Genomic DNA, 13,869 nt, shown 5'->3' with positions numbered 1-13,869 from the left:
CTGGATGACTTAGTGCTGGATAGCAAACCCAGGGCTTTGCACATGCTAGGCAAACACTTCCAGCTGAACTACATCTCCAGCCAGCCACACACATACCTAGAGAGCCCTTGCTGCCGTGTGGTAATGAGATCTATGTCCCCAAGCCACCTCCCAAGCCATACATACATGGAGTGGGAGCCTGGCGGTCACTCACTCTGCCCAACCAACCAAAGCTTTCCAGCCCAGGTGCAGACCCTGCTGTCACAGATGAACAGAGACAAGCTGCCTCCACCACACCGCAGCCCCATGCAGATGTCAGATTCACACCTGAAGTAGATGCGGACCTGAGCCAGGCATGGCTCTACATGCTTGAAATCACAGGGCCCTGGGAAATCAAGAGTTCAAGGTCAGAGCTGGGCGTGGTGGCACACACCTTTATTTGAAGCTACTAGTTAGTGGGATAAGTTGTCACATGGCTATCTACCCTGGAATAATTACTTTTTTAAAAATCAGGACAACTGTGCTATGTAACACGTTCCTGGCTCAATAAAGGCAGGGAGAAGGGAATAAAATAGGGAGAAGCAAAGGAATAAAGAGGAGGGAAAGATGACGGAAGGAAGGGAGGGAGAGAGGAAAGATAGGTTGATTGTGTTGCCTGCCAGCATCTAAACTCAGGGGTCTGAGGCTCAAGGTCATTCCTGGCTACATAACCAGATTGAGGCCGCCTGGGCTATATGAGACCCTGACTTTGAAAAAAAAAACAAAAACAAAAAACAGGCTGAAGAGATGGCTTAGAGGCTAAGGCACTTGCCTGCAAAGCCAAATGATTCAGGTTCGATTCCACAGGACTCATGTGAGCCAGATGCACAAGGTGGCACATGTGTCTGGATTTCATTTGCAATGGCTGAAGGCCCTGGCATGCCCATTCTCTATCTTCCTCTTTCTCTCTCTCTCTAATAAATACAATACAATAAAATAAAAAGATTTAAGGATCTAATCACTTGGGAACTTCCAGCTGTGTGTGAGTTCTCCCTCAGCTGGACCCAGGCCGAGGCCTAACTGGGAGGGACCCCATCCCTTACTCTCCACATGGGTTCTTTATCCCCTCCACCTCCCCACGTGGCAGGAGCTCCTTGAAATTTCTCTTTCTTTCCATGTTTCTTCCAGGCCCTCCACATGGGATCTCTAGCCACAAGGTTGCCTTTCCTTGGCTCTGTAGTTCCCTCAGTAAATATAATAATTTTAGTAATAAAAAGAAAAGATTTAAGTCAGGCATGGTGGTACATGCTTTAGTCCCAGCACTTGGGAGGCAGAGGTAGGAGGATCACCATGAGTTCAAGGACACCCTGAGACTACATAGTGAATTCTACGTCAACCTGGCCTAAACCCTACCTCAAAAATAAAAATATCAGGCCAGGTATTGTGGCACACACCTTTAATTCCAGCACTTGGGAGGCAGAGGTAGGAGGATCACTGTGAGTTCAAGGCCAGCCTGAGACTACATAGTGAATTCCAGGCCAGTCTCGGCTAGAGCACAACCCTACCTCAAAAAACAAACAAACCAACAAATAAAAGAACACACACACAAGATTCAGCTATTCACATGGGCAGCACATATACTAAAACTGGAATAATACAGAGAAGGTTAAGATGGCTCCTGAATAAGGATGACACACAAATCCATGAAGTGTTCCATATTAAAAAAAAAAAAAGTCGATGGGGAGGTAATATGATGGAGAATGGAATTTCAAAGGGGAAAGTGGGGGGGGGAATTTCCGTGGGATATTTTTTTTTTTTTTGAGAGCGACAGACACAGAGAGAAAGACAGATAGAGAATGGGCGCACCAGGGCTTCCAGCCTCTGCAAACGAACTCCAGACGCGTGCGCCCCCTTGTGCATCTGGCTAACGTGGGACCTGGGGAACCGAGCCTTGAACCGGGGTCCTTAGGCTTCACAGGCAAGCGCTTAACCGCTAAGTCATCTCTCCAGCCCATTTTTTTATAATCATGGAAAATGCTGATAAAAATTGTTTTAAAAAAAGTCATGGTGGTACATGCCTTTAATCCCAGCACTTGGGAGGCTAAGATAGGAGAATCACTGTGAGTTTGAAGCCACCCTGAAACTACATTGTGTCAGCCTGGGTGAGTATGAGACCCTGCCTCAAAAAAAAAAAAAAAAGGCTGTAGAGATGATTTAGTGGTTAAGGCACTTGCCTACAAAGCCAAAGCACCTCAGTTCGATTCCCCAGGACCCACGTAAGCCAGATGCACAGGATGGCACATGCATCTGGAGTTCGTTTGCAGTAGATGGAGGCCCTGGTGTGCCCATTCTCTTTCTCTCTCTTCCTCTGCCTCATTCTCTCTCTCAAATAATTAAATAAAAATAAAATATTTTTACAAATAAATAAATAAAGAGAAATGCTCGCACCTTTAATCCCAGTATTTGGGAGGCTGAGATAGGAGGATCACTGTGAATTCAAGGCCAGCCTGGGCTACAGGAATGAGTTCCAGATAAGACTGGGCTACACTGAGACTTTGCCTCAAAAAAAGAAAAGAAAAACCTAGGGAGGGCTGGAGAGATAGAAATGGCTCAGCAGTTGAGGTGCTTGCCTGCAAAGCCTAATGACCACAGTTTGATTTCCCAATATCCATGTAAGCCAGATGTACAGAGTAACACATGAATCTGGAGTTCATTTGAAGTGGCTGGAGGTCCTAGTGTGCCCATACTCTCTCTGTCTGTATCTCTCTACTTGCAAAGAAATAAATAAAATAAGGGGCTAGAGAGATGGCTTAGCGATTAAGGCACTTGCCTACAAAGCCTAAGAACCTAGGTTTAATTCACCAGTACCCATGTAAGCCAGATGCACAGGTGAAACATGCATCTGGAGTTTGTTTGCAGTAGCTAGGGGTCCCATTCTCTCTCTCTCTTTCTATCTGCCTCTTCCTCTCTCCCTCTTTCTCTTTCTCTAATAAATAAAGAAAATATTTTGAGGGTTTTTTTGAGGCAAGGTTTCACTCTAGTTCAGGCTGACCTGGAATTTATTGTAGTCTCAGGGCGGCCTCAAAAACCCAGTGACCCTCCTACCTCTGCCTCCCGAGTGCTGGGATAAAAGGCAGGCACCACCATGCCCAGCTGTAAATAACAGTTTTTGTTCATTTTTATTTATTTATTTGATAGTGACAGACAGAGAAAGAGGCAGATAGAGAGAGAGAGAATGGGCATTCCAGGGCCTCCAGCCACTGCAAACAAAGTCCAGATGCATGCACTCTCTTGTGCATGTGGCTTACGTGGGTCCTGGAGAATCAAGCCTTGAACCAGGGTCCACAGGCTTCACAGGCAAGCACTTAACTGCTAAGCCATCTCTCCAGCACTAAATAAAATATTTTAATATAAAAAGTAATAAATAAAATAAAAGACTGATGAGTATCCCAATGGGTAATGTGCTTGCCTCCCAAGCATGAGGGACCCACATTCAGAGCCCTAGACCCAGGTAAAATCTGGAGTGTGGCAATGCAGGCCTGTAATCCCAGTGCTGGGAGACACGCTCAGGAAGATCACTGGGGCTTCCTAGCCAGCTTGTCTTGCTAAATCAGTGAGATCCAGGTTTAGTGAGAGACTCTGTCTCATAAAATCAGATGGACATTTGCTAGAAGCTATCTGATGTTGACCTATGGCCTCCCCCTGTGTATGCATGCACATACATCCACAGGTACACCCACACAGGGGAACACACAGACAACTACATGGAGCCACACATATGCAAAAAAAAAAAAAATAGAGAAGGAAGGGAAACTGAGGCAGACACTGGAATGTGAAGTTGTGAGCCCACAGAGATCCATCTCCGGTCACTTCATGTCATCTTGGTCATTTGGTTGTCATTCTTTTGTCTGGTTCTTCATCAAGCACTTACATAACCCAAGCTGTTTATGGTTGCAGGTTTTGTTTTGTTTTTTTCTTTAAAGAAATAGAATTTGGCCAGGTGGTGAACGCCTTTAATCCCCAGCACTCAGGAGGCAGAGGTAGAAGGATCACAGTGAGTTCGAGGCCACCCTGAGGCTACATAGTGAATTCCAAGTCAGCCTGAGCCACAGTGAGACCATACCTCAAAAAATAATAATAATAATAATAAAAAGAAAGAAATAGAAATTGTCCAGGTGTGGTGGCACATGCCTTTAATCCCAGCACTCAGGAAGCAACAGTAGGAAGACCACCATCAATTTGGGGCCAGCCTGAAACTACACAGTGAATTCCACATTAGCCTGGGCTAGAGCAAGACCCTACTTTGAAAAACCAAAAAACGGTGGGAGGGGGGAAGCTGGAGAGATGGCTTAGCAGTTAAGGCACTTGCCTGCATAGGTTAGGACTCAGGTTCAACTCCCCAGGTCCCATGTCACCCAGATGCACAAGGGGCAAATGAGTCTAGAGTTCATTTGCAGTGGCTGGAGGCTCTGGCACACACATTCTGTCTCTCCTTTCTCTCTCGCTCTCAAATAAATAAATAAAATAAAATATAAAAAAGTAAAGAAATAAAAATAGAATTTAATGATTGAGTGCCTCCCTTTTTTATTTAAATGTTTGTTTTATTTATTTATTTAATAGTCAGAGATGTGTAAAAGGATGAAAATAGATCCTTGTATTTCTTCATGCACAAGAATCAAGTCCAAATGGATCAGGGGCCTTAATATCAGACCTGAAACTCTAAAACTGCTAAAGGAAAAAATAGGGAAAGCCTTCAATATATTGGCATAGGCAATGACTTCCTGAATGTAACTCCAGTTGCTCAGGAAATAAAACCACTAATCAACCACTGGAATCTCATGAAATCACAGAGCTTTTGTAAAGCAAAGGGCACTGTGAATAGAGCAAAGAGACAACCTACATAATCGGAGAAAATCTTTGCCAGCTATACATCTGACAGAGGATTAATATCCAGAATATACAAAGAACTCAAAAAACAAAACAATAAGAAATCAAACAACACAATTAAAAACCGGGCTATGGTGCCGGGCATGATGGCTCACCTTTAATCCCAGCACTGGGGAGGCAGAGGTAGGAGGATCTCCATGAGTTTGAGGCCACCCTGAGACTCCATAGTGAATTCCAGGTCAGCCTGGGCCAGTGTGAGACCCTACCCCCCCCCCCAAAAAATGAGCTATGGAACTAAATACAGAGTTCTCAAAGGAAGAAATACAGATGGTATATAAACATCTACAAAAGCGTTCTGCAATCTTAACCGTCAGGGAAATGCAAATTAAAACTACTTTGAGATCCCATCTCACTCCTGTCAGAATGGCTATCATCAAGAAAACAAATGACAATAAATGTTGGCGAGGATACGGAAAAAGGGGAACCCTTCTACACTGTGGATGGGAATGTAGTCTGGTGCAGCCATTGTGGAAACCAGCGTGGAGGTTTCTGAGACAGCTAAAAATAGATTTGCCATATGATCCAGCTATAGCACTCCTAGGCATATATCCTAATGACTCGTCTCACTACCTTAGAGAAACTTGCTCAACCATGTTTATTGCTGATCTATTCACAATAGCTAGGAAAAGGAACCAGCCTAGATGTCCCTCAACAGGTGAATGTATAATAAAGATGTGGTACATTTACACAATGGAGTTCTATTCAGTGGTAAAGAAGTATGAAATTTGCAGGAAAATGGATGGAACTGGAAAGGTTTATACAAAGTGAGGTAACCCAGGCAGGCCCAGAAAGCCAAACATCACATGTTCTTTATTATATGTGGATCCTAGCTACAAATGTTTAGACTTGTGTGTGAGTTGGAACCAAAATCTGTAGCAGAGGCCAGTAAGCTAGAAAAAAGCTATAAAGGACAGAGGAGAGGGAAGGACTTTAGGGGATGGTATTGTATATATGTAAGTAGAAGAACAGATTACAGGGAGTGAAATGGCCTAAGTGAGGCCAGGGAAAGAGATTAAGAAAAGGGTGGGGAGAGAATCAATCAAAATTCAAGATATTCTGAATAAGACATATGAAAGCCTACTTTTTTGGATAATGGCACATCCAGAAGCCATAGATTGCTACAAGAAAATTTTCAGTGCCAAGGATGGGACACCTTCCAGTGAGTTGTTGGCCAGGGAGGTCCCTGTTGCCTCCAAAACATTACAGGCTATTGCCAAGGCCCTTGGTTTCCCAAGAGTAACAGATGATAAGACCCTATTGCTAAAGACGTCACATGTCTGGGCAGCAAGATCACTGAAAAATCAAGCTGGTGCTGAGCTGAAAACCTTCTCTCTGTAGACCAGCCAACTGTAAGCTGGAAAAAGCTGCACTGTATGCAGCCCTATGGGAGACAGAAGTCATCAGTGGTAAAAACAGTGGACACCTGAAGCCTCAAATTTGGCCAAATAGGTCAAAGGACTGAACAGGTGCAATAGTGCCATGTCTGCTCTGGGGAAAACCAACTGCTCTCTAATTGGACTGAAGGCTCATGGGAGGGAATACATGCCTAGTACTGAAAACTTAATCAAAAGCCTATGGCAGGGAAGGTCATATGCCTTATGGGTATAAAGCCTGCTCTTGTCTGGCTAAATGCATATATTATTGTCACCAAACTGCCCTGAAACCACTACATTTAATGTTCATGTTCCTATTCATATATTAATGCTACTCTCACTTTTGGTTAGAGAAGCTTCTCTTTTCAGAGGGCAGTGACCCCTGGGATGACCCAAAAGGCAACATAGTGCTGAGATGAATGGATGGAGGAGTGTCCAGCACTGAAACATCTCACACCCTCCAAGGCATAGGGCCCATTGCAGAAGAGGTGGTGGAAAGAATGTAAGAGCCAAAGGAAGGGTACCCTCCTTCTAATGCAACTGTCCAGACAGAAATTGGCCTTGATATCCATGACCTCACAGTGCCTAGCAATACCTACATAATACCCTGATAATAGGAGAAAAAGATGATGACATCAAATCAAAAGAGAGATTAATGGAGAGAGGGAGGGGATATGATGGAGAGTGGAGTTGTAAAGGGGAAAGTGGGGGAAAGGAGGGAAATATCATGGTTTATTGTTTGTAAGTATAGAAGATATCAATAAATTTTTTTAAAAAGTAAAGTAGAAAACTCCCAAGTGGGGAAGGGGTCTCAAGTGGATGACCCCCTGGTGACTTATATCATGGCTTCTTATACCCTTAGGGATATAAATTAGGCATCAAGTTGGGGGTGGATGAAATTGGTTACTTTGATTGTACATCAGGGTTCTACCCTTGGGGCTGTGAATTAGGCATCAGGTTGGGTGGGTTGGGTTGGTTACTTTGTTTATCTATATATTTTTTGTTTGGTTTTTCAAGGCAAAGTCTCACTCTGGCCCAGGCTGACCAGGAACTCACTCTATAGCCCCAGGCTGGCCTCTAACTCACAGCGATCCTCCTACCTCTGCCTCCCAAGTGCTGGGATTAAAGGCTTGCGCCACCACTCCTGGTGGGATTGATTACTCTAAATGTATTTGGGGAGCTAGAGAGATGGCTTAGTGGTTAGGCGCTTGCCTGTGAAGCCTAAGGACCCCGGTTCGAGGCTCGGTTCCCCAGGACCCACGTTAGCCAGATGCACAAGGGGGTGCACGCATCTGGAGTTCATTTGCAGTGGCTGGAGGCCCTGGCGCGCCCTTTCTCAATCTCTCTCTCTCTCTCTCTCTCTCTCTCTCTCTCTCTCTCTCTGTGTCTCTTTCTCTCTCTGTGTGTCACTCTCAAATAAATAAATAAATAATGAACAAAAAAAATTTAAATGTATTTGGGGGCTCTTAATAAAAAGAAATGAGGACACAAGGGCTAGTGGTCAGCTGACATCTTGGTGAGTCATAGTGAGTCAGGGCTTTTTGAAATTTGTCCCCAAATTCTGTTCTCTAGGCTTGTCATTAGTGATATTCTTTTGGGGCCTATAGCCCTAACTACCTACAAAATGGGGGCTACCTAAATCCTAATTCCCATCATTATTATGCCTCCCTTCCCAGCAGCCTGAACTACTATGACCTACCTGATGCCCATTTTAGAGAGGCAGAAATTAAGATTCAACCCAGGCGTGATGGCGCACGCCTTTTAATCCCAGCACTTGGGAGGCAGAGGTAGGAGGATCGCTGTGAATTCGAGGCCACCCAGAGAATCCAGAATGAATTCCAGGTCAGCCTGGACTAGAGTGAAACCCTACCTCGAAAAAAACAAAGAAAGAGAGTTGATTCAGATTAAGATTCACGGGGCTTGGGGAAAAAAGTCACCTGCTGCCACCCAGGACCCATGCTCACATCTCCCGGGCTACTGTCCTCTCCCCCACTTCTGACCCAGCTGAAGCTCAGGAGGCCAGCTCCTCCAGTTTCAGTCAGGGGACAGCCTGTGGGGACAGCCTCGCCCTCTGTCCCTCCCAGAAAACAAACAGCTCTGCCACCAGCCTGTTCCTCCACCCTCCTTCTCTGGCCAGGCCGGTTCTCAGAGCCACGGAGCCATGCTCCAGGAGTCAGGCTGGCTCTCCCCGCCCCTCTAAGACGGCTGGCATCAGGAACTCCTGGGAGAGTGGGTAGGTGACACCAGCTTGTGCCAAGAGCTTACGGAGGAACGCCCCCCCCCCCCAGCTCTACCCATTAGAGCTCATCTCACCCATGCTGTGTTTGTCCTGCTCTCCAGCCTTCCAGGAGTCACTTGTTTTTGTTTTGTGATGGATGATTGCTTGCTTGCTTGCCTTGCTTAGCTTTTGTTGTTGCTGTTGTTTAATTATTTTATTTATTTGTTAGAGACAGAGAGAGTATATGTGAAAGAGAGACAGAGAGAAAGAGAGAGAGTGAGAGAGAGAATGGGCATGCCAGGGCCTCTAGCCACTGCAAACGAACTCCAGATGCATGCACCACCATGTGCATCTGGCTTACATGGGACCTGGAGAATCGAGCCTGGGTCCTTAGGCTTCACAGGCCTTAACTACTATCCCATCTCTCCAGCCCTTCTTTGTTTGTTTTGGTTTGTTTGCTTTGGTTTTTCAAGGTAGAGTCTCACTCTAGCCCAGGCTGACCTGGAATTCATTATATAGTCTCAGGGTTGCCTCGAACTCACAGCGATCCTCCTACCTCTACCCCCCCAGAGCTGGGATTAAAGACATGCACCACTAAACCAGGATGCTTCTTTCTTTCTTTCTTTCTTTCTTTGGTTTGGTTTTTGAAGTAGGGTCGCACTCTGGCCCAGACTGACCTGGAGCTCATTCTGTAGTCCCAGGCTGGCTTCAGACTTACAGGGATTCTCCTACTTCTGCCTCCCAAATGCTGGGATTAAAAGACTGCACCAACACCAACATACTACCTCCCCTATATGTATCTATATGTGTGTGTGAGTGTATACCTTTTTCTCTGTCACTCTCATTTAAATAAATAAAAATAAACAAAAATTAAAAGACTGCACCAAGCCAGGCATGGTGGTGCACACCTTTAATCCCAGAATTTGAGAGGTAGAGGTAGGAGGATCTCCAAGAGTTTGAGTCAGCCCTGAGACTACATAGTGAATTCCAGGTCAACCAGAGCTTGAGTGAGACCCTACCTCAGGAAAAAAAAAAAAAAACCTGCACCACCACACCCAGCTTGGCTCACTTGCTTTGAGACACCTCAAATTCACTATGTAGTTAAGGTTGACCTTGAACTCCTGATGCTCCTTCCTGTACCTCCAAATATTGGAATTCCAAGCAGGCAACACTTTGCCCAGAGGTGGTTGTTGTTACGTGTGTCTCTGTGTGTACATCTGATGTGTGTGCATGAGTGTGAACATGCTTGTGCCATGGCACACTTGTAAACATCAGAGGACAATCTCAGGTGTTGTTCCTCACTTGCCACCTTGTTTGAGACAGAGTCTCTTTGGCTTCTTTTTTTTTGGGGGGGGGGGGAGGAGAGAGGGAGGCAGATAGAGAATGGGCACACCAGGGCCTCTAGTCACTGCAAACGAACTCCAGACACATGTGCCATCTTGTGCATCTGGCTTATGTGGGTCCTGGGGAATCGAACCTGAGTCTTTAGGTTCGCAGGCAAGCGTCTTAACCTCTAAGCCATCTCTCCAGCCCCCAAGAGGCCCGTTTTTGTTGGGGGGAGACTGTTGAAGCAGGGTATCATTCTAGTCCAGGCTGACCGGGAACTCAACTGTAATCCAGGCTGGCCTCCAATTCACAGCGATCCTCCCACGTCAGCCTCGCAAGCGCTGGGATTACAGGAGTGAGCCACCACACCTGGTTCAGAGGTCCTTTTGTGGTGGGGAGGGGGGTGTTGCGGGAGGTGGAACCCAAAGCTGCTGGGTGTGTGCCAGGCAAGCGCTCTGCCATTGAACTACATCCCAGGCCCCAGGAGCCTCTGCCAGCAGGAGCTGGGTCAAACCCACTGAGTCACTGGGTTATCACTAATGTCATCATCCTCTTACCTGCCTCGTCGCCCGGGTCGGCCACGCCCCCTGCAGACTTCACCCAAGGGCCTTCCTATAGCCTTCATTCCTGCCATGCCCTCAGAATCCAGGTCAACGCTCAGACACCACCCGGGAGGCCTCCACTGTTCACCCTGCTCAAGAGCCAGCCCTGCCCGCCCGCCCGCCCGCTTGCCGCCTGGTACCTCTCCCCACGCCCTCACGTCACTTCTGCCTCATTTCCTGTAGACCGTTCCCCAGTCTGAAGCTGTTGGTTTGGTTTGGTTGGAGTTTGTTGTTATTGTTTGATTGATTGTTTTTAAATATTTTATTTATTTATTTATTTGGAGAGAAAGAAAAAAGCAGGTAGAAAGGGAGAATGGGAGCTAGAGAGATGACTTAGTTAAGGCATTTGCTTGCAAAGCCAAAGGATCCATATAAGCCAGATGTGCAAGGTGACACATGCATCTGGAGTTGGTTTGCAGTGGCTGGAGGCCCTGGTACTCCCATTCTCTCTGTGTGTGTCTCTCTCTATATGCCCCCACATCTCTCTCTCAAATAATAAATAAATATAATTTTTTTTTAAAGAGAGAATGGGTGCACCAGGGCCTCCAGCCACTGCAAACCAAATCCAGATGCATGCACCACCCTGAGCATCTGGCTTACATGGGTCCTAGGGAATCAAACCGGGATCTGCAGGCTTTGCAGGCAAGCACCTTAACTGCTAAGCCATCCCTTCAGTCCTGTTTGATTGTTTTTTTGGTGTTTTTTATTTGTTTGTTTTCTCAGCAGTCTTACTCTAGCCTAGCTAGCCTTAAACTCATGGTGATCCTCCTACCTCAGCCTCCCAAACCTCAAGGCATGTGCCACCAGGCCCAGCCTTGGTTGGTTTTGATTTGACAAGGGTGGCAGGGGATGCCTTGGTTTTATTTTGGTGGGTTTTTCTTTGTTGTTGTTGTTGTTTTGAGCCAGTATCTTCCTATGTAGCAGAGGATGGCTTTGAACTCCTGACAATCATTTAACCTCAGCTCCCCAGGTACCAGAATTGAATGGGATATTCCAGGTCAGCCTGGGCTAGTGAGACTCTACCTCAAAACACCATTTAAAAGGAAGAAGAAGAAGAAAAGAAAGAAAGAAGCCCCGGTGTGGGCTTCTTTCTTTCTTTTCTTCTTCTTTTATTTTATTTTATGTTATTTTATTTTATTTTTTAATGGATATAACCAAATAAGATTTTCAATCCCAGCTCTGGGGAGGAGGCAGGGCTCAAGGCTACCCTTGGTTGTAAAGTGAGTTAGTTCTAGACCTACGTGAGACCCTTGACTCAAAAAAAAAAAAAAAATAGCCAGGCATGGTGGCGCACACCTTTAATCCCAGCACTCGGGAGGCAGAGGTAGGAGGATCACCGTGAGTTCGAGGTCATCCTGAGATGACATAGTGAATTCCAGGTCAGCCTGAGCTAGAGTGAGACCCTGCCTCAAAAAAACCCAAAAAATATTAATAAATAAATAAATGTAAGAGTTGAGGGTGTCGCTCAATGGTAGGGTCCATTTCCTCAGTAAAACTTTCTTCCTTTTTGTGTATTTATCCATCTAGTTGCAAGCAGAGCGAGATAGAAGAGAAACAAACAGAGAGAATGGGCGTGCCAGCACCTCCAGTGGAAGCAAACTCCAGATGCCTGTGCCACTTTGTGCATCTGGATTTATGTGGGCACTGGGGAATCGAACCTGGGTCCTTAGGCTTCCCAGGCAAGCGCCTTAACTACTAAGCCATCTTTCCTGCCCTCTAACCACCTCTTTTAACTTTTTTTTATTTGAGAGAGAGAAAAAGGTAGAGAGAGAGAGAGAGAGAGAGAGAGAGAGAGAGAGGGAGAGAGAGAGAATAGGTGCATCATTGCCTTCAGCTGCTGCAAACTCCAGACAAGTGCGCCCCCTTGTGTGCACATGCAACATTGCATGCTTGCATCACTGCGTCTGGCTTACGTGGGACCAGAAATTCGAACATGAATTTTTAGGCTTTGCAGGCAAGTGCCTTAACTGCTAAGCCATCTCTCCCTCTTGTAACTTTTTAAGACGGGCTTTCATTCAGTTGCCCAGGCTGGCCTTCAACTTACTCTGTGGCCCAAGCTGGCCTTAAACTTGCAACCTCCTGCCTCAGCCACCAGATTACCTGAGATTATAATGCCACTAGGCCAGTAGGAACTATGTATTAAGTAAACAAGTGCACCATAAGTATTAGTAGACACAGATCCCTGATCACAAGCCCCTTAAAACCTCCACCCTCCACTAATAACCTGTCATGGCTACCCTTGTCAGGGAATTTGACATTTCTTCTTGCATCTGAAGGGCACAAGGTGGGAGTGAGGGAAAATGGAAACCATGGAGAATAATTTCAAATATTAAGTGGCAGCACTACAAGCCTCAAGTTTGGTCAGACAGGCCCAATGAAACAACAGATGCAATAGTGGCATGACTGTTACGGGGGAAATCAACTGCGCTCTAATTGGACTGGAGGCCCAATTAGAGGGGAATCGAACTTAGGTCCTTTGGCTTTGCAGACAAAGGATGGGAGGGAATACATATCTGGTACTGAAAACCTAATCAAAAGCCTGTGATGGGGGAGGTCATGAGCATTAGGAGGATAATATCTGCTCTTGTCTGGCCAAATGCATATCTTATGCCCTGAAAGCACTTTACTTAATGTTCATACCCACATATTAATGCTACTCTCACTTTTGGATTTTTTTTTCTTTTTGGTTTTTTTGAGGTAGGTTCTCACTCTAGCCCAGGCTGTCCTGGAAATCTCTATGTAGTCTCAGGATGGCCTTGAAATCCCGGTGATCCTCCTGCCTCTGCCTCCCAAGTGCTGGGATAAAGCTGTGCGCCACCACGCCCGGCAACTCTCATTTTTGGTTAGAGAAGCTTCTCTCTTCACATGGCCATGACCACTTGGGATGACTCAGAAGGCATCACAGTGCTGAGATGTGACGGAGCAATGTTCAGCACTGAAACATCTCTATCACGCCTTCCAAGGTTTAGGGTCCATTGTGGAAGAAGTGGCAGAAAAAAAAAAAATGTAAGAGCGAAGGACCGTCGGACTGCTCACAATGCAACCGTCCAGACAGAAACTGACCTTGAAATCCATGACCTCGCAGTAGGTCGAGTACTACCTACACAAGACCCTCATAACAGGAGCAAAAGATGATGACATCAAAATCAAAGAGAGACTAATGGAGAGAGGGAGGGGATATGATGGAGTGTGGATTTGTGAAGGGGAGTGTGGGGGAGCGGAGGGAATTATCATGGTTTATCGTCTGGAAGTTCCTGGGAACTTTTAACCCAGAAGAGGAAAAGTTGGCCTCCCAAGCCACAGTACACGAGAGTGGGCATGGAAGCAAAGCATACCTGAAGTTAGCAGGAGGTCCTCTATGACTGGGTGGGCAGGCACAGGGTTTAAAATGTTTTGGAGGGGGCTGGAGAGATGGCTTAGCGGTTAAGCGCTTGCCTGTGAAGCC

General features: G+C 46.0%; 1 non-coding gene across 1 annotated transcript; it reads left to right on the top strand.

Annotated features, from left to right (window-relative positions):
* Positions 1–1,573: 1,573 nt before the first annotated feature.
* Positions 1,574–1,681, top strand: LOC123454915. The gene has a single exon (XR_006633565.1). It is a non-coding gene; the product is annotated as a U6 spliceosomal RNA (small nuclear RNA).
* Positions 1,682–13,869: the final 12,188 nt, after the last annotated feature.

The sequence above is a fragment of the Jaculus jaculus genome, chromosome 14, assembly GCF_020740685.1.
Source record: "Jaculus jaculus isolate mJacJac1 chromosome 14, mJacJac1.mat.Y.cur, whole genome shotgun sequence".
Lineage (NCBI taxonomy): Eukaryota > Metazoa > Chordata > Mammalia > Rodentia > Dipodidae > Jaculus > Jaculus jaculus.
The sequence above is the reverse complement of the archived record's forward strand: the minus strand, read 5'-3'. Positions and strand labels throughout refer to the sequence as shown.